Genomic DNA, 26744 nt, shown 5'->3' on the forward strand with positions numbered 1-26744 from the left:
CTGCAGCTGAGAAGGACAGGAATATACAGATGCGCTCATGCTATGCACGCTACTTTGCACTGCATTGCTGCAGGTGAACGAACTGCCCATACTATATATATGTGTGTGTGTGAGTTGTAATGGACCATGTTAGCCAAACGCACTTTTTACAATGTGTCTCTGGATTATGTGTGTGATCTGATACATTGCTGTTAGTGATGACCAGAAATGACGCTTATGCGTAATAACTCATCGTAATTTCGCATTTACGCATCGTAATCATAATGCAAAATTTCGGGGAAAAGCGTAGTTTCATATGCAATTGTAAGCATTTGTAACTACACATAATTTACGTGTAATTTTGTGCCGAATTTAGTGGTGAATAGCAACGTACCCATACATGCTATTGCTACTAAAATTGCTACATATGTTAAGGAGAATTGTGGGTACAAGTAAAAAAAGACCTTTAAAAGAAAATCTTTCAAAAAGACATTGTAGCTTTTAATAAAATTGATTTTAAAAATACAAAGAAAAATGGCTTTTAAATGGTCATTTTTCAGAGTTTAAATTTTTCCTTGCATTTTTAAAATCAATTTTGCCAAAAACTACAGGTTGTTTTTGAAAAATTATTTTTTTTACTTGTACCCACGATTCTCCTTAATATACGTAGCAATTTTTGTAGCAATAGCATGTATGGGGTCTTTGCTATCCATCAACAAAGTTGGCACGAAATTACGCGTAAATTACATGTAAATTCACGTATAATTACAAATGCTTATACAAAATTAATTAAATTAACAATTACGGTAATAATTTCATATAGGCGTAATTGCAAAAATCTATGGGAATTTTTGCATAATCGTAATTAGCTAATTACGATTACCACTAATTGCTGTGAAAATAACTTTCACATTATAATGTTTAAAGTGTGCTTTATCTTATGCCCAATTGCCCATATTGAAGTGTGGGCCGGGGTGGCCTATGGCATGTCCCACCTTTGCACGGGCACAGGACTGCAGGGGAGGACTGGCCCAGGGGGACGGGGGGCAATTGCCCCCCGGGCTGCCCGAATCTTAAGTAATTAGGGCCGGCTGCAGACAGACCACAGGTGACAGGTTCGCAGTGGGGATCGCAACCTCGCGCGATATTTCCCGGCAAGTTGAAGTCTCCAATCAAAGAAGGGGCTGAGGCGGCCGGCCGTGGTGTGCCCTTGTGCGTGGCTGCGCCTGCGGTGGATGTGAGCGGCACAAGGACACAAATAGCTTAGGTCCTCTCCGGCCCGGTGGGTTGACCCTGCTTGACTCCGCCCCCCGCCTGGAGCCATTGCCGCCCGCAACGTGCTGCTGTGCCTGCGGTGTCATCGGAGTGAGCTGCTCACTCTTCAGCTTTCTGTGCTGGGGGGCTGGGGGCCTGGAGCTGTGGCTACGAGTGGCTGGCTGGAGGAGTCAGACACAGTCCTCCCCTGTGCTGCTGTGCCTGAGGTGTCGTCGGAGTGAGCTGTCTCACTCTTCAGCTTTCTGTGCTGGGGGGGCTGGGGGCCTGGAGCTGCGGCTACGAGTGGCTGGCTGTCCTGGCTGGAGGAGTCGGACACTTGGGGGGCCTGGGAATCGGAGATGCCACCTATAGCTGCTTGCTGCTGTGGAGGAGGAGGAGGTGTAGGACTGAGGAGACAGGAGGATAGAGGAGGTCGGGTCCAGGTTGCCAGAGGAGAAGGTGGTTTTTATAAATTGTGTTTCTGTACTTCGTCTCCCTTCTTGTCACTGAGTTACTCACACTTTGCTGCCTGCCTGCTACTGCTGTCAAATTCAATTCTCTGCCCAGGCCAGTGCCCTCTGAGTTTTTTTTTGTGTGATAATCATCCCCATTCTGACCCTGGCCTGAGGGGGAACGTTTTTTCTTCTTGTAGTGTGATTGGCGGCAGGGGAGGGGGGAGGCAGGCAGTTAGGCACTGTCAAACATGTAGTTGGAGGGGGGGGAGTAGGTGTCAGACAAGTAGTTTGTATGGTGGGTGGGCAGGAGTGGGGTTAGGCATCACCAGGTAGGTAGGTTTGTGTGTGTGTGTGTGTGGGGGGGGGGGGTTGTTTAAAGGAGTTATCAGGCATTTTTAATGAAATAAGTGCTACTTACCCGGGGCTTCCTCCAGCCCCACGCTCCCAGCATGTCCCTCACCGCAGCTCTGCAGTCAGCCATTCGCTGCCGCTGCCTCCCAGTCCCCGGCGATGGCACCAGTCCGACCTGGATGTCGGCCTGTACTGCGCCTGTGTGAGCAGCACTGTCAATCACCGCCACGTGGACCGGAGTGTACTGCGCAGGCGCAGTAGTTCTGCATCTGCACAGTACGCTCTGGTCCATGTGGCGGTGATTGACAGCGCCGCTCGCACAGGCGCAGTTGGCCTGACGTCATCGCCGGGGGCTGGGAGGCAGCAGCTGCGAACAGCTGACTGCAGAGCTGCAGCAAGGGACATGCTGGGAGCTTGGGGCTGGACGAGCCCTGGGTAAGTAGCGCTTATTTTCATAAAAAAAAAAAAAAAGCCCGATAACTCCTTTAAGGTTAGGCATCAGACACAGACATGTAGATTGTGCGGAGAAATGGGGTTAGGCATCAGGTACATAGTGTGTGTGTGTGTGTGTGTGTGTGTGTGTGTGTGTGTGTGTGTGTGTGTGTGTGTGTGTGTGTGTGTGTGTGTGTGTGTGTGTGTGTGTGTGTGTGTGTGTGTGTGTGTGTCTGGGGCTGTTAGTCATCACAATTGGATTTGCACAGAAGAAAGATATGGCTTTGGGCTGGGGATGCCGTGAAACGGGCCTCTAGTTTGTGTTGTCCCCCCAGGCCAAAAGGTCCCAGTCCTCCCCTGCAGGACTGCCATTCCCGGGTGGGCCGCCACATGCGCTTACTGAGGGATGACCTGGTCACTATGGCTGCACACGTCACTGCCAGCTCCAGAGCCTCACATCGCTGCAGCGAAACAGGTCACAGTGACACTGTATTCGAGCCTAGGCTTGTCTGCTGGCTTCAGGAGCAATTGTTTTAACACATTATGTTTTGCTGTTTAAAACTTTTGAAGGACAACAAATGTTAATAGGTTCCTATTACAGAGCATATTTTTTTGCAAACCCAACCCAATGAAATTCATTGCTGAGAGGTCCAACAGGTGGTACATCTTCTGGGACTGTGGGACTTCCTGTTGGCACTCTTCACAAAAATAGTAATTTGCATATTATTTTCCTGGGTATTGCTCTGGAACAAGACATTATTTTGCTATTTCATTAAGGATTATGTATTTTATCATCATATGCCAAGTTCATGTTGCTCAGGCTTACTTTTGGGTCACATTAAAGTGTATCTAAAGTGAATCATAGCTTCTAGTGAATTTAGTCCACATACTCCCCTGAGGCCACTTTAAGAGTGACCATTGCATTTCCTGTGACAGCAGGAGCGCAATGCAACTGATCCAGACAGTGGTGCCGCATGTTGTCCACATATTGTGTCGGGTACAGTGAAACATACAGTCAATTAAAAGTATGCTTCACTGGAGAAAACGTGGAAAGGCTGCTACACACACACTCCACATAAGCCTGGGAGCAGGGAAATCAAATGCCAGGATCCAGATAGTAACCAAAGGAATGTCATGCTGCACCAGATAGTCGGTGAAAGTAGAAAAATCTTTATCCTTCAATCCAATATCAAGACATACAGATAAAAGCTCACGCGTGTCAGAGCGTAGTATGGCTCCTTAATCATATGCTTCACTGGACTGTTAATGCGCGTGTTTAGTGGTAATGTACTGCACCAAAACTCACCACTGTGACCTACCACTTTATTGGCAATCAAATGGGTAAATAACTCATCCATTCGCCTGTTGGCAAAACCGCTGTGGCGGTATTTGCCCAAAGCCTTGCCGAAGAAGTCCTGAGCTCTGTGTCCAACCCCACCTTCTGTTGCCATGGCCAGCCCCTAGCTCGGCGACTGTGGCCCCTGATAGGCCCCCGAGCTGGGGGTGGTCCATTGCAACAGAGGTGGGGGTGGACACAGAGCTCTGGAGTTATTCATCTGATGAATGGGGACAATGAGGAGTAAATTATCTATTAGCTATAATTCACTGTTTGTACTCTTTAACTTTTCCTGTACCCATCTTCAATGCTTAATCTTTAAAGGAATACTTAAGCCAAAAAAAAAATATATTTACTCACCCGGGGCATCCCTCAGCCCCCTGAAGCTGGATGGTGCCCTCGCAGCCCCGCTCTGATCGTCCTTTCCTCGCCGGCGGCTACTTCCGGGTTCGGCGACAGCCGCCGACAGACTGGGAACGCGGCTGATTCTCCGCGTTCCCAGCCGTTATATCACCCTCTATGTTGCGATAGCGCATATTCCTTTAAACATAGGTCTCAACTGTCCCTTTTTCAGAGGGTTAATCCCTGTTTGGGAACCAAATCCTTCTATCCCCCTTTCTGTGTAAAGATATGTATTTTTCAACTTAAAAATGTGTTGAATTGATTCTAAACTTTAATTCTATCCTCTAAATTGAAGTATTTCTTATTTTGAAATGATGGTATGATATAAACCAGTGTTTCTCAACATTTTATTGGTATGTACCCCTTTTAAAACCCTGCACTCATCAAGTACCACTTAGCCTAGTAAACATTATCACAAGTACCCCTTGACAAATACATATTTAATCATAGTACATAATAATTGGTTCTAAACAATTTCCAAGCATTAACTATTGCTATTAATTAGCTAAAATACTAATTTGGTGTCGTTTAAATAAGATTTATAATTTTTTTAAACTCTAAATGTTTTATTCATGGTTAAGTATATCGAGCCTGAGTACCCCCTGGAACCATCAGAAGTACCCCCTGGGGTACACTTACCACATGTTGATAACCTAGGATATAAATGACCAGAGTGACTTGAAATAATTATGTATTTTGCTTATGAATTCTGTACGGTAAGTGTGATGAGAGGTGTGGCAGGCATGTGATTAGAGGTGTGGTGGGGTCTTTAAGACATCCCCGCTACACCTTTTTCTTGGCTCAAAATGTAAGGCGGTATGCTTCAACCCATTAGCAGCTTCCGTAGAGTTATCTCGTGTGAGATAAGTGCACTGCTTTTCACCTCAGTCGGCAGAACTATAAAATTATTGGAATGCTTTTGTCTCTCTCTCTAGGGATATAGAAACTGAAAGCAGAAGTCCTCTGTTATTGTCTCACACTGCCCCCTAGTGACAAGTGGCCATAAATACACGTTACAGCCGTACTAATTAGAAGCAAGAAAAGTGTAACAAATAAAGAAATTTAAAGGGGCACTACAGCGAAAAACTGTGAAATTTAAAATACCGGTATGTGCAAACATATACAAATAAGAAGTACATTTTTTCCAGAGTAAAATGAGCCATAAATTACTTTTCTCCTATGTTGCTGTCACTTACAGTAAGTAGAAGACATCTGACAGAAGTGACAGGTTTTGGACTAGTCCATCTCTTTATAGGGGATTCTCAGGGATATATTTATTTCCAAAAGCACTTAGTGAATGGCCATTGCTCTGTCCAAATGCCAAAAACTGTGTAGCGAGCAGGGAAGCTGCCAGCATCATTGTTTAAACCCTTTTTCGGGAATATCTTCATAAAGAATAAAAGCCTTGCTGAGAATCCCCTATGAAGAGATGGAATAGTCCAAAACCTGTCACTTCTGTCAGATTTCTACTGCCTACTGTAAGTGACAGCAACATAGGAGAAAAGTAATTTATGGCTCATTTTACTCTGGAAAAAAATGTACTTCTTATTTGTATATGTTTGCACATATTTTAAATTTTACAGTTTTTCGCTGTAGTGCCCCTTTAAAAAATGTGCTAAAATAAAATGGCCTGGAGCACTTGCAAGCCTCCAAATAAATTGGCTGCTTAAGGGTTAAACCCTCACTATCGGCGCTCAAGATATAGCCCCAAAAATCCTACCTGCAATGGTGGCAAAACTTCCCCTATCCAGTAAAACGGGTGCCTGTGTGTTTCTTTTTCGTTTTATACGATTCTTGGTACAAAACCCTTGAAAGCAGAACTGGTGCCTGGAGTTTTGCCTGGAGACTTCAGCAATGTCAGCACAAATGTATTCATTTCCTGTATTTATATAGTGCCAGCCTTTTACAGAGTACAAGTCACATCACGCCCTGTCCTGTAGAGGGGGTTCACATTTTAATGACTCTACCACATGCTTGGTCCAGTTTTACAGAGAAGTCAGTTGAAGTCCAAATCAAGGGAAAAAACAACAACAATTTAGCCCTGGATGATGTAGAAGGGGTTACATAGTTACATAGTTATTTTGGTTGAAAAAAGATATACGTCCATCGAGTTCAACCAGTACAAAGTACAACTCCAGCCTGCTCCCTCACATATCCCTGTTGATCCAGAGAAAGGCGAAAAAACCCTTACAAGGCATGGTCCAATTAGCCCCAAAAGGAAAAAAAATTCCTTCCCGACTCCAGATGGCCATCAGATAAAAATCCCTGGATCAACATCATTAGGCATTACCTAGTAATTATAGCCATGGATGTCTTTCAACGCAAGGAAAGCATCTAAGCCCCCTTTAAATGCAGGTATAGAGTTTGCCATAACGACTTCCTGTGACAATGCATTACACATCTTAATCACTCTTACTGTAAAGAATCCTTTCCTAAATAAATGGCTAAAACGTTTTTCCTCCATGCGCAGATCATGTCCTCTAGTCCTTTGAGAAGGCCTAGGGACAAAAAGCTCATCCGCCAAGCTATTATATTGACCTCTGATGTATTTATACACGTTAATTAGATCTCCTCTAAGGCGTCTTTTCTCTAGACTAAATAAACCCAGTTTATCTAACCTTTCTTGGTAAGCGAGACCTTCCATCCCACGTTTAGAACATCTTTTGATTTTCACTGTCGGCATCAACGAGGTTTTTTCCTGTTTTCTTCTCCCTGAGACCTCCCTGAATCGCCAAGGATTTTAAGGGAAATGACAATTCTGCTGTGGAAAACGTAAAGTAGGCTAAAACTCTGACATAACATTCAATGAAAATGTGTTTTCCTACTTTGTATTACCTATAAAGATACCATATTTACTTTTGTGCACAAGTAATATTGTCTGTTTACAAATTACAAGTTCCCAAAGTACAGTTTATCTACTCTGAAAGCTGCCATTGCATTTTATTGCATAGCTGCTGTATTTAAATATAAAAAAAAAACCTATCTAGTGATCATTTATCTGTTGTCTCTGCTTTTGCAATGTGAGGCAGCTCAGTTCCAGCACACTGCTCATATTTACATTCCTTTGGGTTACAATTAGAAACAAAAGATACGCTATTTATTGGTGTAGTATTTTTTTTTCAGAGTAAAATGAACCTTAAATTACTTTTCTCCTATGTTGCTGTCACTTACAGTAAGTAGTAGAAATCTGACTTAACAGACAGATTTTGGACTAGCCCATCTACTCATGAAGGGGAAGAGGAGGGGGGGGGGGGGTTCTCAGGGTTTTCTTTATTTTTAAAAACACTTAGTGAATGGCAGTTGCTCCGTCCAACTGCGGGAAAAAAAGTGTGCAGCGAGCAGGGAGGATGGCCAGCATCTTTGCATGAATCTTTTTCAGGAAATGTCTTTATAAAGAATAAAGGCCATGCTGAGAATCCCCCATGAAGGATTTGCCCACAATCTCTCGGTAATGTCAGATTTCGAATACTTTCTGTAAGTGACAGCAGTACAGGAGAAAAGTAATTTATGGCTCATTTTACTCTGGAAGAAATGAACTTCTTATTTGTATGTGTTTTAAATTTTAAGATTTTTGCAAGAGTTCCTCTTTAAATGGTGTAAAAATATCACTTAAGAGAAAACTTAGGAGAAAACCGAATTGAATATGGGCCATATACATCTAGAATGAATCCATATGTAAACCAAGCACAAACTTTTTTTATTAGCCCAATTACTAGTTTTTATGTGCAGAAAAAAAATAATCTTTGCTACAGAGTTTCCAAACTAAAACTGTCAGATAGAGGTGTCAACGTTTGCTGCCAGGCAATGATTAGTCCAGGTGTTTTGAAATTAGTTTAAAAATAAAAAAGTATAAAACCAAAACTCCTGCCCTATTGGGCTAATTACTCCTGTAGCAGAGTGTAGAGTGGTAGTTTACGGACAGGCTTGTGGCAACTGTATTCCAAATAGAGTATTGTTGCTAAGACTGTGAAGAAGAACATGCAGTCAAATTGGAAACTCTGCCACCTGAAAATGCTCTTCTTTGCATTTGTATTTCTTAGCATTGTATTATTATGATTATTATTATTGTTATTATTATTATTATTCAAGCACCCCATTAAGGCCAGATTCCCACTGGGGCATTACATTATAATAATAATTATAATAATCTTGCAAAGCAGACGAGAGGCTCTCCAAAAGTATAAAGTTATTGTGTCAGCTACCTTCAATAATTCACTGAACATAAGATTCAGACTTTTACTCTTTACAAATGTGCAGTATAAAAGTCTAAATCTTATGTTTAGTGAATTATTGAAGGTAAGCTGACACTTACCGTACCTTCTCTTTTATTTGATTTAAATTGTTTTATACTTTTTGGGCGCCTCTCGTGTTTGTCTTTGCATGTTTTTACCCCAGTGGGAAGGCTACATATTTTATGTATTAAAAATTCATTTTTGAGAGCCTCTATCAGATTTGAAGCTTCAAGGCCGAGTGGGAACGGCACTTTCCCACATGTCTAAACAAGTGGTTGCCTGACTATCTACCCACCTTTGTGAGTAGTGCTGTTTATAGCATCCTTTACACAACGATAATACACCAGACTGGGCTCCTATTGTCTGTTTTTTTCCTCTAGGTCTCCATCAATAATATTCGTAACATCTGTACAGCGCTTTTCTGTTGTTAAATTCAAAGCTCTTGAGAGCTGCAGCCACTAGGGGCGCTGGCAATGGGCCACACTGGAACATTAGGGAGCAATAAAGAGTATATACTGGACTTGTTTCAGGTGTGTGATTTGCATACTTCTGTAGATAAAGACATTAGCTGGCAACTGGTATTGGTTAAAGGGAAATAAATATGGCAGCTTTCATATCCCTTTCACTTCAGCTGTACTTTAAACTGTCATCTCTAACTGAGGAGGTCCATTTATTGCACTGTGAAGCAGCATCCAAGTTATTGACTGCACTGCTTTGATTCTTGGTCATGTTTGTTGCAAAATTTGGGAAGGAGTTGAACTTACTTGTTATAAAACGTTGATTGGCTGTCATTAATGATATGGAAACTAACCTCCATCTGTGCCTCTGAGAAGGCAGCACTAGATGCCACTAAATGCGCAACAAGCAATTAAGTTGATGCACCAATATTTAATGCAAGCTTCTCAAATAGAGATTCATTTTTTTAGTTGAAATAATTTATTTTTTAACGGCTCACAGAATAATATTACCGTATTTGTAGCGGTACTAATAAAAGGTGATTGTTTTTAGCATATCTGTGTAAGAATTGTATATTCTATTTTCAGATGGCTGATAGATGTATCTATATTAGCATTATGCAAACATCTTGACTTTCAGAAGGGGGTTCCCTAAAGCCTTTTCATGAATCCCCGCCTTTGTCCTTGTTGGAGAGATTTTGTTGGAAAATATTCCCAGAAGGACCACTATCGCCAAAAAATTTAGATACATGAAAACATAAATAAAAAGTACATTTCATCCAGAGTAAAATGTGCTATAAATTATTTCTCTCCCATGTTGCATTATGTTACAGTAGGTAGTAGATATCTGACAGAACTGGCAGGGTTTGGACTAGCCCATCTCCTCATGGGAAATTCTCGGGATTTTCTTTATTCACAAAACTTAGTGAACGGCCGTTGCTTAGTCCAACCGGCAAAATAGTGTGCAAACAGGTAGTGGGGCATCCAGCATCTTTGTAAAGATCCTTTTCAGGTATTGCTTTTGTAAAGAATAAATGAAATGAGAATCCCCCATAAAGAGATGGACTAGTCAAAAACCTGTCGCTTCTGTCAAATTTCTACTAAGTAACTATGGTAAGTGACAGTAACGTAGGTGAAAAGTAATTGATAGCTCATTTTACACTTAAGAAACATACTTCTTCCTTATCTTTATGTGTTTACATATATTTTACAATTGTTCACGATAATGATCTTTAAAGAGAGCAATGAGAAATCAGAGAGCAGTTCTAACTCCTTCCCACGCTATTATTTTCTTTTTCTAGATTAGGGTTTTAAGACTTCAGTACATTTTTGGAATGAGCAAGATGTAGTGGGACCAGAACCGTACAGTCGCTAGATACTGCGATCCCCATTTATAAAGGAAATAATATGCACACACATCACACGCATTTCTGAGAGAATAAAAATCCTTTGACCGTCGTCAAGTCTTGCAGCGTTTCATATTAAAAGCGCTTGCCAAGACTGTTGAGTACATAAAACCAAAACAAACTCCGAAACGGGGGCACATATGCCCTGACAGCATTAGGTTTCTGCAAATAGATGCCAGGCGCCTGTGATTGATTGAATGTGTGCTTGTGGAATGATGATGCCAGTAAGGGATTGGCACAAGAGATTCAGACACTGCTAATTCCCCAGAGGGTGGGGGGCAGGGATGGTTGGTGGATGGGGGTCCTTGGCACAGAGAGAGAGGGAGATGGGAAAAAAAACCTCTCCTCTGTTCATGGTTAATGCTACTTGTCCACAAAAACGACTGAGAAACCGGCGATGCCATCTGCAAACTGCGATTCATAAACACTTTGTCAGTGTGCCATGCTCCCTGACATCATAAAAAAATACAAGAGGCGACATTGTAATAAAGAGAGGTGCTCATGCAGACTACCAATTAAACGCATCTAATTTATTTCCCTTACAGCTGAGCCTTTATTTATTAGTAAACAGCTGCATTTGTTGTTTTTTTTTCTCCTCCGACCAGATGATAGCCAAATGGTGCACAAGATAATCCATTAATTCACAGCAATCACCGGTCAGCTTTCTGCTTGGTGGGAAAAGGCGGAGAGAAAAGGTTACCCGAATGATAAAGAAACAATAAGCAAACCCAAAATAAAAGCGAGCCCAGTTGGCTTTTAATGCAAATGAAAAGGATAAGATGCTCTTCAGATTTGAGCGCTGCTAACTGATCGCCGCCACGGCGACGCTCTGTTTTTCCCACGCTTGTGAAAATTTATGTTCGAGGCAACTGAACGGTTTGCTGAGATGGTAAATTGATCTTATAGGAGAGCAGTCACAAATATGAATTTTTTAGATTAACCGGAGTCTCTACACTGAAGCTGATCGAATGGGAATTTGGGCAGCCTGGAACTATTCTTCATCTTATTTAATTGAATTATTTTTCTAATATTCTGTCCTCCTGATCCCAGTAAGGTTGTCTATTGTAATCTGTGCTAATGAATTTCTCCCTCCTTTTAAGAGACACTGAAGCGAAAAAAAATATATGATAAAATGATTTGTATGTGTAGTACAGGTATGAAATAAAACATTAGGAGCAGAGACATAAGTCTAATATTGTTTCCAGTACAGGAAGAGTCGACAAACTCCAGTTGTTATCTATGCAAAAGAGCCATTGAGCTCCATGACTTTCAAGATATCAGAGAGCTTTATCTTCTGAAGCTTGTTATCTCAAGTGTGAGTCAGGCCTAGTGCACACCAAAAACCGCTAGCAGATCCGCAAAATGCTAGCAGATTTTGAAACGCTTTTTTTTATTTTTCTGCAGCGTTTCAGCTAGCGTTTTGCGGTTTTGTGTAGCGGTTTTGGTGTAGTAGATTTCATGTATTGTTACAGTAAAGCTGTTACTGAACAGCTAATGTAACAAAAAACGCCTGGCAAACCGCTCTGAAGTGCCGTTTTTCAGAGCGGTTTGCGGTTTTGCTATACTTAACATTGAGGCAGAAACGCATCCGCAATCCAAAATCTGCAGCAGCCCGGGAGTATGCGTTTCTGCAAAACGCCTCCCGCTCTGGTGTGCACCAGCCCATTGAAATACATTACCCTAGCGGATCCGCACCCGCAAGCAGATCGCAAACCGCAGCAGAACCGCTCTGGTGTGCACTAGGCCTCACTGTATTGTTTGTTTTTCCTGCAGAGGACAGTTCAACAATTCACTAGCCTGCTCTGTAAAATCATTTAGAATGCTGAATAGCGTGTAAACTGTATATATTAGAGAATATTAAACTATAGAACTGAAAATAAAAAGATGAGAATATTTCTTTGAGAATATTAAACTACAAAACTGAAAATAAAAAGATGAGAATATTTTCTCTGCTACTAATGTTCTAGTAATTATCCGTACTACACATACAATTCATTATATCATAATTTTTTTTTTCCGCTTCAGTGTCTCTTTAACCTCATCCAATGCTTTTTCCTGACCACCCACTCCCCCCCCCCCCCAGCATTTAATTTGTTTCCGGTGTGCTGGGATGAGGGGGCGTCGGAGGAAAAGGATCAGGGGCGGGAATCCAGAGGCTGCGTATGTCTTTGCTCTAGAGCATACATGTCAAACTCTGGCCCGCGGGCCAAATCTGGCCCTCAGAGCCATTAAATTTGCCCCCCCAAGTGGTTTCCCACTTTGCATTATGTTTGGCACTCTCTAGACCATCAGGGAAGCTATATTTGAGGTGAAGCCCTAGGACACCAGGGAAGCCATATGGGGAAGGCAGTGGAAAAGCACTAAATACTAGGGAACTGTGTAGGGGAAGGTGGGGGCCACTACACACCAGGGAACTGTACAGGGGAGGAAGAAGGACCACTAGACACTGGGGAACTGTATAGGGGTTGGAGGGGAGCAATTAGAGACCAGGAAACTTTAAAAGGGAGGGGGGGCCACTAGACATTGAGGTTGGCCCATGACTAGGTCCCAGTGTACAATTTCGGCCCACATTGTATTTGAGTTTGACCCCCCTGCTCTAGAGTGAGGAGGTGACCCATCAGTGGCAGGAGGACGAGCCCAGTGCCAGTTTGTGTGTTGTAGCTCCACCCCCTTGCATGAGCGCCAGGGTAATATAGTTGTTACGTAGCACTCTGCGCTGCTAAAGGGAATTTTGGTGTGTTGGACTTTGACACTTTGATCATCATAGGGGAAGCGGTGCCAGACCAGGTCCAGCAGGGACAGCCCTATGATCATACCAAATATGCGGCGATCAGAGTGTTGGACATACCGTAGTCTAGCACTTTGCTCTAAATAGGATGATGCTGGGCCGGGCTTTATCAGCAGCAGGGCTGTGTAGCGGTAGCCACTTTTTCATTTGTGTCAGACATTAAACCTATAGAGGAAAAGACCAATGTCGAGGATAGTCCGACAGAGGATTAGAATGGGTTCATAACTGGCAGTTTGTTTTTGTGTGTGTAGCTGACAGGCTTCTTGGAAATGTGGTCATTTTCTGGATATGACAAGCTCAGGAAGTCGATTAAGACACTTCTCACTAGAACTTCGCTAGTATACACTATACTGTATTTGCCTGGACTAAAACAGTGGCCACTTAGTGTGTGTGCATGGTGGTGTGAATGCCTGTTACATCAGCTGATGTTCAACTAACGGCCGTGTTGTCACATTTTTAAGGGGGGATAAGAGGGATTTTCTATGGTTGTATATGTGGAAATTTTGCAATAAAGCCAGTCTGTATTTTGAAGACACCTTGAAATTTTTGTTTTGGGATCAACTTGTGCGGTTGTTTCAGGGTGGATCCCCCACTATTGTGGGATACACAGATGATAATATATAGGTCCAAGCGCTCCTCATTCTTTACTGTGATACCTGTACTGGGGGCACCTATGCCTGGCTACCTATACTGGGGACACCTATGCCTGGCTACCTATACTGGGGACACCTATGCCTGGCTACCTATACTGGGTATAACTATGCCTGGCTACCTATACTGGGGATACCTATGCCTGGCTACCTATACTGGGGATACCTATGCCTGGCTACCTATACTGGAGATACCTATGCCTGGCTACCTATACTGGGGACACCTATGCCTGGCTACCTATACTATGGACACCTATGCCTGGCTACCTATACTGGGGACACCTATGCCTGGCTACTTATACTGGGGACACCTATGCCTGGCTACCTATACTGGGGACACCTATGCCTGGCTACCTATACTGGGTATAACTATGCCTGGCTACCTATACTGGGGATACCTATGCCTGGCTACCTATACTGGGGACACCTATGCCTGGCTACCTATACTGGGGATAACTATGCCTGGCTACCTATACTGGGGACACCTATGCCTGGCTACCTATACTGGGGATACCTATGCCTGGCTACCTATACAGGAGATACCTACGCCTGGCTACCTATACTGGGGACACCTATGCCTGGCTACCTATACTGGGGACACCTATGCCTGGCTACCTATACTGGGGACACCTATGCCTGGCTACCTATACTGGGGACACCTATGCCTGGCTACCTATACTGGGGACACCTATGCCTGGCTACCTATACTGGGGATACCTATACCTGGATACCTATACTGTGGGCACCTATACCTGTCTTACCTATACTTGGGAGCTAAATACCGCATCGCAAGTAACATTCTCAAGTCGGGGGGGGGGGGATTTTTATTCTCTCACCCTGGGTGCAATTTAGCCTAGAAACTGCCCTGCATACGTGCATCTGGAGTGACAACGTTTTCTAATAGGTTTGTTACAGATATTGAGCACTGTAGATGCCTCATATGAATGCAGCTTCACTGACCTTCCTCCCTATGATCTGATCTGACGCAGAGGAGTGTTGCAAACTATTTCCACCCAACACCTTTTATTTTTCAAGAATCTAGTCCAGGTTTTCCAGTAATCTCCATTGCTCTCCATCATTCATAAATCAGGATCCCTGTGCCTCATAGAGGCTAGAAAATGTAGTGAAGTGGGGCACACAGCTGTGCATCACTGGGATCTTTTCAATCAGTTTGTCCTTCTCTGAATTACAATTCACGTTTTCATTTGCAACATTTAATGTTTCTCAGATTTAATATAAAAGTCAGAAAACCCTCTTCAAAAACCTATTGTTAGCTCCAAATGTCAGAAATAAAGCAAACATGAAAAAAAACCTCTATATTTTCCCTTTAAAGTACACCCAAGGCAAAAATAAACTGATGAAATAAACAATTGTATCTATCTTCCTACTCCTAAAAATGACTTTTGTAAGATATTCCACAGTTTTATTTTATGTTTAAATCTACTTTTTAAGTTTTAACTGTTTTACTGTTTTTGTTCAATGACACATTAATTGATGTATTCCAGAGCTAAAATATATGAACTATTGGCCCTTTTTATCTCTTCCCTGCTCTCAGAAGCCATTTTCTGCTAGGTGTTTTATAGTTGGAATTTCTTATCAGTGAGGGTCACACTGTAGTCACTTCCTGTCTGAGTCAGGACTGAGTCATCCACTTACATACCTGATATTTAACTCTTTCAGGCAGAGAAAGAAAAAAAGGATCATGGCATAGTTATTTGTGTGCTAGGCACTGTACATACACATGTCTATCTCATCATGTCACATGTCACCCCCGAGCATTCCAGGAGACCATGTTTTAAAGTGGCTTTAGAACTCTCAGTAAACAAACAATTCACAGAGATAACCTGTCAGGACTAAAGATGATACCGCCTGTGATACATTTCAAAAAGTAAATTGGGGAGAGGAACGATTTGACAATAGGCAAACCCTGCCTAAATAGTTTATAAATTAACATTGTAAAGAAAAATTAAGCAATTTTATTCATTGTTATTTTGGTTTAAGGACTACTATTTTGAAAATCATCAGCATTAAAATACATGTAAACACATATTAATATTATTATTGATTTATAAAGCACCAACATATTCAGTGGCGCTGTACAAATTAAGGACAAATAATACAGACAATGGTATACACATATAAAAAAGAATTACATATCTCCCAGAGTAAAATGAGCCATGAATTACAGTACTTTTCTCCTATAATGTTCCTGTCACTTACAGTAGGTAGTAACAATCTGACGTATCTGACAGGTTTTGAATAAGCCATCAACTCATGAGCGGTTCTCAGTGTTCTTAATTTTCAAAAGGACTTAGTAACCTGCAGTTGCTCTGTTCAACTGCCTGAATAGTGTGCAGTGAGCAGGGAGGCTGGCCAGCATCTTTGTATAAATTATTTTCAGGGCGTGTCTTTACAAAGAATTAAGGCCGTGCTGAGAATCCCCCACGAAGAGATGGACTAGTCCAAAACCTGTCAGTGCTGTTAGATTTCTACTACCTACTGTAAGTGACAGCAACATAGGAGAAAAGTAAGCTCATTTTACTCTGGAAGCAGCATACTTGTTATTTGCATGTATTTAAAATTTTACAATTTTGGTCCTTTAAGGATTTACATTGTGTGCCTTGTGATTTTGTTGCAAAGGTTACAGATGAGGGAAAAAACTACAAATAAGGAATAAACACAAGCTTTTACTGCTGCCTTCATTAGCATGGCGAGTGCAGCCACACAGCAAATCACCAATGCCAGTCTTGCGTTTTCCCATCTCACACGTGTTGAGCGGGCATTGAAGCAGGGGGTCTGCTGTAGCCACAAACCCATGACGCTCCTATCAGCCTGACCCATCCCTTAGCTTGGTCTCTGGACTAATGGCTTGTTTTCGGCATCACACAGCTCCAGGCTGCTTCCCTCCCCTCTCTAGTTCCTATGGCCGTGACCGCACATTCAAATCGCTTTCAAAGGTTTGCAGCGCGGAGCACATAGCCAAAAACAGCTTGCTGCTCCCCAAGTTCTTTGTCAGTCATCACTTTTAACATAATTAAGAATTTTGTGCCAAGACCAATAAGCAGCCCGGCGTAATAAAGCCGGTATCTGCTTAACAACAGGCAGGCTGGAAATTAGAGAAATTAACTCATTCTGAGCCTGTTGCGGAAAATATGTGCCGTGTGTAGCTGAAACCGCTGAGCACACAGCCTAATGGTGGCAGGGCAACCTTGTCACGAGTCCAACCCAAGCCTGTAAATCATGTCTTTGAGTACGCTGGTTTCTGGTGCAGAGAACTTGGTGAGGTTTGAATTTTTGAATTTGCCACAGACCCAGATAACCCACAAGGCAAACCTAGGGCCTGGAGAGAGCCTAGCCCCCCCCCCTCCAACACACACACACACACACACACACACCCCCCAAAGTGACTATCAGTGGTGGGCAGAAACTGCTGTCTTGCCTAGGGTCTCATTTCATCTTAAAGTGGACCTACACTCAGAACTTCCTCTCTGCTGTAAAAGATAAGGAACAGATATAAGCAGATATAGGGTTAACATCCTGTGTTTAAAAATTAGCTGCTCTGCTGAGGCAGATCAAATTACACTTGTGATTAGTCATAGATGAGGAGGAAATTAGGCAGGATAAACTCTCTAAATACACACAGGGTGCATTTCTCTATGCTTTCCTTCTGCCCTGTGCATAGAGTTCAGGTGCATTTCAATCTATTTCTGAACAGTGCCAAAGAGATACCCAGCTATCTTTGAATTTACACCTCAGGCTTTTCAACTCCTATCCCCAGCCTGAGTATGTGTTGTCCTGCCGCCTGTTCTACTGCACTGGGCACCAGGCGGAGCTGGTAGTTAAAATTAAGGTTATCCGGTGGATGAAATTCGGGTGACAACCACAGGGACCCAGAGGGAAAAAAGGAACGGAGAACACCAGGAGCACCAAAAAGTGTAGTGTTTTCAGGCAATTGGATAACAAATGATGCAAATACTACATACAAAACTGGGTTGCTGATAGGCAGCCACAGTGTCAGGCAAGTGGAGAATACCATCTCCACATACATAGGAAATCTTCTCCGGGTTGAGTTGGGTCGCACACAAAGGGCTCGATTCAGTAAACGGTGCTAGCCCAGTTGGCACGCCTAAACACTTTGGGCGTGTTAACTAGGGTGCTGACTAGGTTAGCACCGTTTTCCAAGTCAGTCCGCGTGCAAAACTTTGCGTGTGCAAAGTCCGGTGCCCGCGAAACGTCGCATCGGGATGGTCCTATAGCGTCGCATTGGATGCGACTTTAACGTTGTATGCATGCGACTTTAACGTGGCATGGGTGCGAGGTTAAGGTCGCATCCAATGCAACGTTATAAGGCCTTTAGGTGCGACATTTTCGTTGCACCGCGATGCGACGTTTTGCGCGCACCGGACTTTGCGTGCGATGCGTTTCGTACGCGTTTTAGTGCGCAAACAGCTGGTTTAGGCGTGAAGAGCCGTGCTAAGTAGGCGTGCTAACACAGTTTACTGAATCGAGCCCAAAGAGACAAAGAGTCCGCTAGACAAATATCGCATGTACATGCCTGGGGGGAGGGGAGAACTGTACATAAATTGTGTGGAGGCGGTCCTACCTCCTAGTACCAAGCCTTAACCCTTCCTATTAATTACAAAAACTGAGCTCCCAGCCTAATGGCAGTACCCCCCCCCCCCCCCTTCCCCGGCACCCAAAGAACTGCAACACAAATCAAAGTTACTAGCGGATTGTCTACTTATTGCCAATCAAATATTGCAAGTACTAGCCAATCAAATACTAATAGACAGCCAGCTAGTCTAAATAAACCCTATGAAGTTGATGGGCTGCTGTGGTGGCTGGCTGTCTACTAGTAGCCGATTGGCTAGCCATTGTCTGGCGCACCATGCAGCCAGTTCACAGCCTTGGTCCCCGATTGTGGCAATTTGCATTGGCATCTATTAGGCTCCTGCTGGCGCGTGCACTGAAATGACCTGATCCACCCCAGCCTAACCTAACCTTGACTTTAACCACTCTAATCTTATAACATTGTTATGATAGCAATGAAGGGCAGATCAGTTGAATGTGTGTAATACCACTTGACTACATCAAGCCCCAGCCAAAGACATTGAAATGGAAATTTTGCAGCTATGGGCACCATAGTGTATGGATTGGGAGCCCCACTCAGTTATTATAGCTGAAACGTTACATTGGGGGTCGGAACTCAGCTATACAATAACTACTAGAGTGTAGTCAGAACTCAATCATACTGTAGTGTTGATCAGGTGGTTAGTGCTAGGTGTATGGGTTGGAGGGTGGTTGTAAGGCATATATGTAGCAGAGTAAGGGCTGGAACCCACTAGAGCGATTTTCTAAGCATTTAGTGAGCGATTCAAACCGCTAGCAATTTCCCTAAACGCTCAGCTAATGTTAATGGATGGGCCAAATTCCACTGGAGGGATTGTGATTACCAAATCGCAAAACGCAAGACATGCAGCATTTTTAGCGTTAGCATTTCTGCAATGTAAAGTATTTAAACTCTAGCCTAATCGCTGATCAAAACCTACACGGAGCGATTTTGCTAGCGTTTTGAAGTTACTGCATACTGTAAAAAAATTAAAATTAATTGAAAAGACCAATCAGAATTAAAACCGCTAATCGCTACACAATCGCTGGCAAAACCTTACACTTTCTAAAATCGCTCTCAAAAACGCTCAATCGCTTACAAAACGCTCACACAAAACGCTAGCGATTGCGATTAGCGATAGCGTTTTGTAGTGGGTTACAGGCCTGAGGGTGAGAGGATAAGGAAGGGCTATGAATGGTTAGTTACTGGTTAGGGTTAGGTCAGGTGTATACATATTGAGCAAAGGCACAAGCAAGTTTAGTAAGGGTCACAACATCTTCCCATTGCACATCAGGATAAGGGGGTGGGGCTGAAAAAGAGCCGCAAGGAGATTGGCGACACTGAAGAGAGGAGTGGGGACATGTCCTGCCACTGGGGGGGGGGGGGGGGGGCATGGGTAAATATGTGCACACAGGCTACTACTAGGGTAATAAATACATGTACACAGGCTACTTCAAGGGAACATAAATATGCGTTTGGGATGGATGTACATACACAGGTTAATTGTAGGAGATGCAGAGTGGCCAGCAGGGTTTTGCTGTTGATTGCTGACTAGAATATACAACAGATTAGCAACAAGGATGTCTCTTCTATCTCTGCAATAACTTGCACATCCTGGTAAGCCTGCAGTGTCTTTGACTGCTTGGATTCATATACTTGAGAATTACATGCTTGCTGCAAATCAGGAGGTGCTATCTACTAATAGGAAACATGCTTCACTTATTCACTGCCTCGGAGCAGGAGGATGTTTGTGGCCCCAAAGGTAATTCTGGTGTTAGCAAAAGTGTATGACATTGTGGTAAAAACACAATAGCAAAGCTGAAGGCCTTCTCATGGCCGTTTTGGGGGGTTAGGAGGGGTCGCAGCATGAGGGGAGAGCTTTGCACATCAGCGGGGACGGCTCTCCCCTCTGCGCTCCCCTCCTGCATCTATCTAAGTGTCAGCAGCGGCGGCGGCAGCAACAGCTATAATTACCTCCATTCACCACGGAGGTTGCCAATCTGCAAGGGCTTCACATTACTTCCTGTTTAACAGGAAGCCCTTGCAGATCGGAGACCTCCGGTGGTGAATGGAGGTAATTATAGCTGCTGCTGCCGCCGCCGCCGTTGACACTTAGATAGATGCGGGAGGGGAGCGCAGAGGGGAGAGCCCGAGGTGAGGGAGGGGGGGACAGTCCCCTCTTCCCCCTCCCGGCTGATGTGCAAAGCTCTACCCTCATGCTGCGACTCATCCTGGCCCCCCAAAACGGCCATTAGCGGGCCCCAGGGTGGGGGTGGAGGGGCCTGCTCAAATTCTTGCAGGGGGGCCCGGGGACCTCTAGTTACGCCCCTGTTTATCAGCATTAAAGTGGTCTGAAACTCCAACATAACACTTAATAAAAATGTGTTTTCCTACTTTTTATTACTCATACAGTTATCATAGTTGCTTTTGTGCATAAGTAATATTGCCTGTTTACAAATTACACGTTTACAAGTGAAGTTTATCGTGCCCTAAAAGCTGTCATTGAATTTTATTCAAACTGCTTTTTATTATATATTAACATCTTCTAATGAGCTATTCTGAACTGTGTGTGTATCTGAAGCACAGAGAGCTTCACAGGGAGCTCCTTTTCACTTGTTACACCGTGTTTACACACATTGTAACAACATTGGAATGTAAACATAGATACTGCTATCTCCAGTTTGGATGCGGATTTGAAGCTGAATAGCAGGACAAAGTGCTATGTTTAACCATTTCAGTGATGTTCTGCTAAAAAAAATTCTGGGATAGTAGCTTTCAAGCTGTGAGGAATCTTTTAGAGCAAAGTAGAAATGCTGGCTTTCAGACCACTTTAAGAGAACTGGTGGTACTTGCAGTGGAGTAAACCCACTTGTCCTCCTTTCATCAGTGTCCCTCCATCTCCGTCCACGCTGCTGTAGCAACATCCAAGTGGCATGACACATGAGAATGTACATGTCACCGGGTTAAGGGGACAGAGATGTAAGGAGGGAGTGCGCTGGCTGGGCAGGTGAGTTCACTCGGCTACAGGTAGTCTGAAGCAAAATGGGGTCCTGAGGGACCGCTGTTACCTTTGGAGGAGACCTAGGGCCCATCAGCCAGCTCTGGGGTCCCAAGGGGCGAGCCTTATACTCTCAGTCAGGGAGGGTGGCACAAAGGGCCCTCCTAATACTTTATTCGGGGGGGTTGCTCAGCACCTAATAATGCTAAGTTGGAGAGAGGGGACTCAAGCTAAGAGTGAGCACATCCTTCTACCAGTGTTCTTAGTACCTTTACAGATGTACCCGCCCTTCTTTGTATGATTCACTGTTAAAATATAGTGCACCTCTAAGGTTTGAGAGCACTTGATGAAGGTCTTCACGGCCAAAACGTTGTGCTTGCTGTTACTGTAATTTAAAATAAAGCAATATTTGGATCTCATACAGGGGGAGTCTCGTTTCTTCCCTCCCTTGCTGCTAGAAGTCTCTGCATTATCAGTGTTTGAATAGCATCATAAACCTACACCCTTTCACTTCCAAGGACTCAACCAGGCCAGGATTTTCATTTTGTTAGTGGGGGTAGGTTACCCCACAAGGTAACCTACCCCCACTGCACTAATAAACAGATATAAAGTGCCCGGTAATTAGAGTTGAGGGGACCTCTGTGCTTCGTCACCAGCTCCTATGCTTTGGTTATCAAGAATTAGAAAGACTCTGGCAGGGAACCCCTAAGCTGCTATTTTGATCTTGCTTTTATAGAAAAAAAATACATATGAGTGAGCAAATATTTATTTTACATAACAGCACAGTTTGGCTGTGTAATATCAGTGAACACCAGCTTTAGGCAGGTCTCAAGTTAGTTTGTAAGTCAGATGTGGCATCTTAAAAGCTCATTAATAATTCATTAATTCCAAATGTGATCATGTATGTGCATTTTTGCCTATAGACATTCATTAATGTGCATAAGTTGTCAAAAAATATACTTTTGTTATACTTAAAGTGGACTTGAACTCTTGCACAGAACAGAAGGAAAACATAGAGAAATGCACCCTGTGTGTATCTAGAGAGTTTAGCCTCTCTGAATCCCCATCTTTGTCTAATCATTCCCCCGTTTTATCTGTGTCTAATCAAAAGTTGTAATTTGATATCTCAGCGGTGTCAGCTGCCTGCTAATTTGTATACACAGGATGTTAACAATATGTCTGCTTCCATGAAAGCAGGAAGTAGACACACTGCAGATTTATTGCAGGATTTGTATCAGCTGCAACAAAGAAATGTTTTTCTTTAAATGCCATTATGCTGTTGCTTATCTTTTAGAGCAGAGAGGAAGTTCTGAGTTTAAGTCCGCTTTAAATGCAAGATGTTCATATTTGACTGTATGGAAGGCCCTTAAAAATGGGATTCTGCACTTGTCCCTGATATGCACTTTTGTTCTGTGACCCCCGTCATCATAAGTGGCCCCAGACATGTCTAAAAATCCTCCTTTTACACACTTTTCCTTTATATATTAGTTGAGTGCAGCAGGGATGCTCCCCCATTAGCATGTATTGATCAGAACTGGCTGCTTTTCCCCTGCAAGTCACTAATTATCCCCTGACACCCGTTTGCAGCTAATTGACTTTTCTGGCTTATTGGCCTCTCCAAGATCCTCCTTATTATAATGTCTGCAGCATTAATGTCTCAGCTCACATTCATCTGCCCCAATTCTTATATTTCTTAACAGAAGACCTAAAGTTTTCATTCACTTCAAAAAAAATCTGCTAAGTATTATCTGCCTGCCTTGTTTGCCTTGAGACAAACACGGCTCGATTTTGCTGCTCGATTCTCTGTCTCGATCGTTTCGCCGTTCGATTCCGCGGTCAATTCTCTTATCTTCCGCTCTCTTTTCTTATCTTTTTCCATTCACTGCAATCCGGAATCGAGCAGCGAAACGATCGGACGGGAGATCGGACATGTCAGAAATGATCTATCGAGCCATCTTAATGGCTCAAAAACAAGCAGTGTATGCCCAGCATAAAAGAAAAGGTAAAAAGAAACTAATGAGATAAACAATATAATTTATCCACCTACTCCTAAAAATCACTCTTTTTTCAAGTATCCCAGTCTTTGTTTTTATATTTTAACAATTACAAAGTATGATTAATATTTTACTATCTCTAATCAGTGGCAACCTATTAAGTGTCCCAAAGTTAGAAAACGGTCAATAGATCATGTATTTTGTCTCCCTCTGCTGGTACCAACAGAAGCTGTCACTTCCATGCCTAGAAATTAACTCTTTCAAGCAGCAAAATAAATCAGCCTGGTTAATAACCACTTAAGCCCACAGGGTTGTTATTTTTTGCATCTGAGCAACTTTCACCTCCCATTCATTTGTCAATAAATGTATCACTACTCCTCACAATTAATTAATCTATATCTTGTTTTTTCCGCCACCAATTAGGCTTTCTTTGGGTGATACATTTTGCTAAGAATTAATTTATTCTAAATTCATTTTAACAGGAATATTAAGAAAGAAATGGAAAATAAATCATTATTTCTCAGGTTTTGGCCATTATAGTTTGAGATTAATACATGCTACAGTAATTAAAACCCATGTATTTTATTTGCCTATTTGTCCCGCTTATTACACCATTTTAATTCTGTTCCTATCACAATGTATGGCGCCGATATTTTATTTGGAAATAAAGGTGCATGTTTTTAATTTGCATTCATCACTATTTACAAGCCCATAATTTAAAAAAAATTATTAATGCACTCCTTTGACATGCATATTTAAAAAATTCAGGCTCTTAGGTAACAATTTATGTTTTTTATTTTTAATTGTAATTTTTTTTTTTTTTTATTAAAATTTTTATTTGTGTAATATTTGGTGTGGGAGGTAAACCGCAAATTTTTAATGTAAAAAAAATATATTTATTAAATGAAAAATGGATGAGGGTGTAGTTTTACTATTTGGCCACAAGATGGCCACAGTCAAAAAGTCCTAGAAGCATTAGGAAGACGGGAAACTTTTTTTAGCTCAGAAAAACCGCAGCCTCTGATTAGAGGCTGTCATTTTTTCCATGGGGGGCTTCGATCAATGAATGGGATCTATAATCCCATTCATTGATCGCTGGGCTAACGGCCGGCGGGAGTGCGCGCATCCTATCTGGACGAGAATGTTCGTCCAGATAGGCTTAAGTGGTTAATTTATTTTGTACTGTACATACTTGGGCCTGATTCACAAAGCGGTGATAACTCAGTTATCACGCCTAAAAGACTTTAGGCGTGATAACCTTTGCACTAGCAGAGTTATCACCGCTTTGTGCTGCTGGTCGCGCAAAGCTCCCGCACGCAAATGCGCAGGCGCGCGCGCAAAGTCCCATAGGGCTTAATGGGCGTTGCGCGCGCCTGCGCGTTTGCGCACGCAAGACTTTACGCGCGGGAGCTTCGCGCGAGTTACTAGTGATCACGCCTAAACTAAGTTTAGGCGTGATAAAGGGCTTTTCACAGGCGTGCAAAGTGTTTACACCGCTTTGTGAATCAGGCCCTTGTTTATCTCATCATGTCACATGTCGGCTCAGGTACACTTTAAACATAGCTACAATCTGCAGCCAATTAAGAGTAACAGTACCGCACAGTCCATGTGCTCAGCCATATCCGGCAAGAACCAAAGTTGACATTTGCAAAAAGTCTGCAAAGTAGTGATGGTAGGGTAGAATTTTCCATTAGGCATCCAGGCACATTCCTGGAGGTGCCACTAATGAAGAGGCCTGCTACTTTTTTGCAATCTGCTGATTTAGATCATTCATGTAAGGATGGTCAGAAATGCCAATTACTGAAATGCCAATTTCCGATATCACGGAAATTCCAACTTCCGCCAATTGCGATGACAGATTCTGCAGATTTCTGCTCTCCGATGTCCATTTCCAAGTAGTCCTTTTTTGGTCATTTTTTGCATTCTCTGATTGGCCAAATACTTCTGAGGTCACTCTGCATTTACTGATTGGCCCAATGCTTCTGTGATCGGGCTGAAATTACCGAGTTGTGGTAATGCAGTATTTCCGCAGGAATCCGGTTTCTGTTTTCCGAGTTCTGATTGGAAATGTGGAAATTTAATTTCCACGGAATAAGTATGAGCATCCCAACATTCATGGGTCTCTCTATTTGTGCAGGTAAAATGCAGGTTTTGTAACGGTCAGCGCCCAGTTATTATATAGACCAGCGCCACGGCTACTGAACAGTTTTGACGGCTACAGGGTAGTGGAGTGCACTGTCGTTTTATTTGGGCTCCGGTGATCGACTACTTCTTAGCCGCCCTTTGGAACAATGGAGAAAAGTATTGGCTATTAGATTAGTATGCACCACCAGAGCTTAGCCGTTACCCTTATTTTTTGCCTTATAAGACACACTTTTGCCTTATAAGACGCACTTTTGCCTTATAAGAAGCACTTTTTCGCCCCCACAAACATCTGTACTGGATCCAATATGAAAAATTCTTAGTGTAAAAAAAAAAAAAAAAGCTATGGGGAGCACTATTGCCCATAGCACCGAATAATGAAGTAAAAAAAAAAAAGTAAAACATTTCAAAAAGTGTTTTTTTTATATAGTATGCATGTTTGCGGACAGCTTGCAAATAGTCCACAAAATTGCATACAATGTAAAGAAACGCTGAAAAAAATTGTACTGCTTTTGGTACAAAAATCGCAAGGATAATTAATAATAATCCGAACATTTGTATAGCGCTTTTCTCCTGTCGGACTCAAAGTGCTCAAGAGCTGCAGCCACAGGGACGCGCTCAAGAGTCCACCCTGCAGTGTTAAGCTGGCCATTAACGGTCCAATTTCTAGCAAAAAATCGTTCGAGCGATCAGAAATTCGGATCGGACGAAAAATCGTTCACTACACCATCAACTAACCAATCATTGCTTCCTATCTATCACGACCACCAAGAAAATCCAAATTTTCGTTCAACGAAAATTCATTCAGGCGACATTTTTTTCACTCGTTCATAATCGATTGTGTCCATCAATGGAGATTATTTACAACCAATCCGATCAGAATTTTTGATCGCTCGAACGATTTTTCGCTAGAAATTGGATCATTAGTGGCCACCTTTAGGGAGTCTTGCCTTGAACTCCTTACTGAATAGGTACAGACCCAAGCCAGGATTTAAACCCTGCTCTCCCTTGTCAAAGGCAGAGCCCTTAACTAGTACACTATCCAGCCACAATTAAACCCCTGGGGAGGTTAAGCAAAGGCATTACAGAAGTTTGAAAATTGGCTTGGTCCTTTACTGAGGAAACAACTTTATCCTCAACAGGAGTGGAATTTTGGATGAAACTGGGGTCACATCATGTATAATTGGAAACATGAGAAATATCAGAGTTATGGTATAAACAGATTTACTGTAAAAGATGAGACTGAGAAATCAGTAGCCTA

At 42.7% G+C, this 26744-nt stretch overlaps 1 protein-coding gene across 3 annotated transcripts in view; it reads left to right on the plus strand.

The window, feature by feature from the left end:
- Positions 1 to 26744, plus strand: part of LOC137520871 (FRAS1-related extracellular matrix protein 1-like) — a 288103-nt gene that overhangs the window by 149945 nt on the left and 111414 nt on the right. The window lies entirely within an intron of this gene.

Source organism: Hyperolius riggenbachi, chromosome 6, assembly GCF_040937935.1.
Source record: "Hyperolius riggenbachi isolate aHypRig1 chromosome 6, aHypRig1.pri, whole genome shotgun sequence".
NCBI lineage: Eukaryota > Metazoa > Chordata > Amphibia > Anura > Hyperoliidae > Hyperolius > Hyperolius riggenbachi.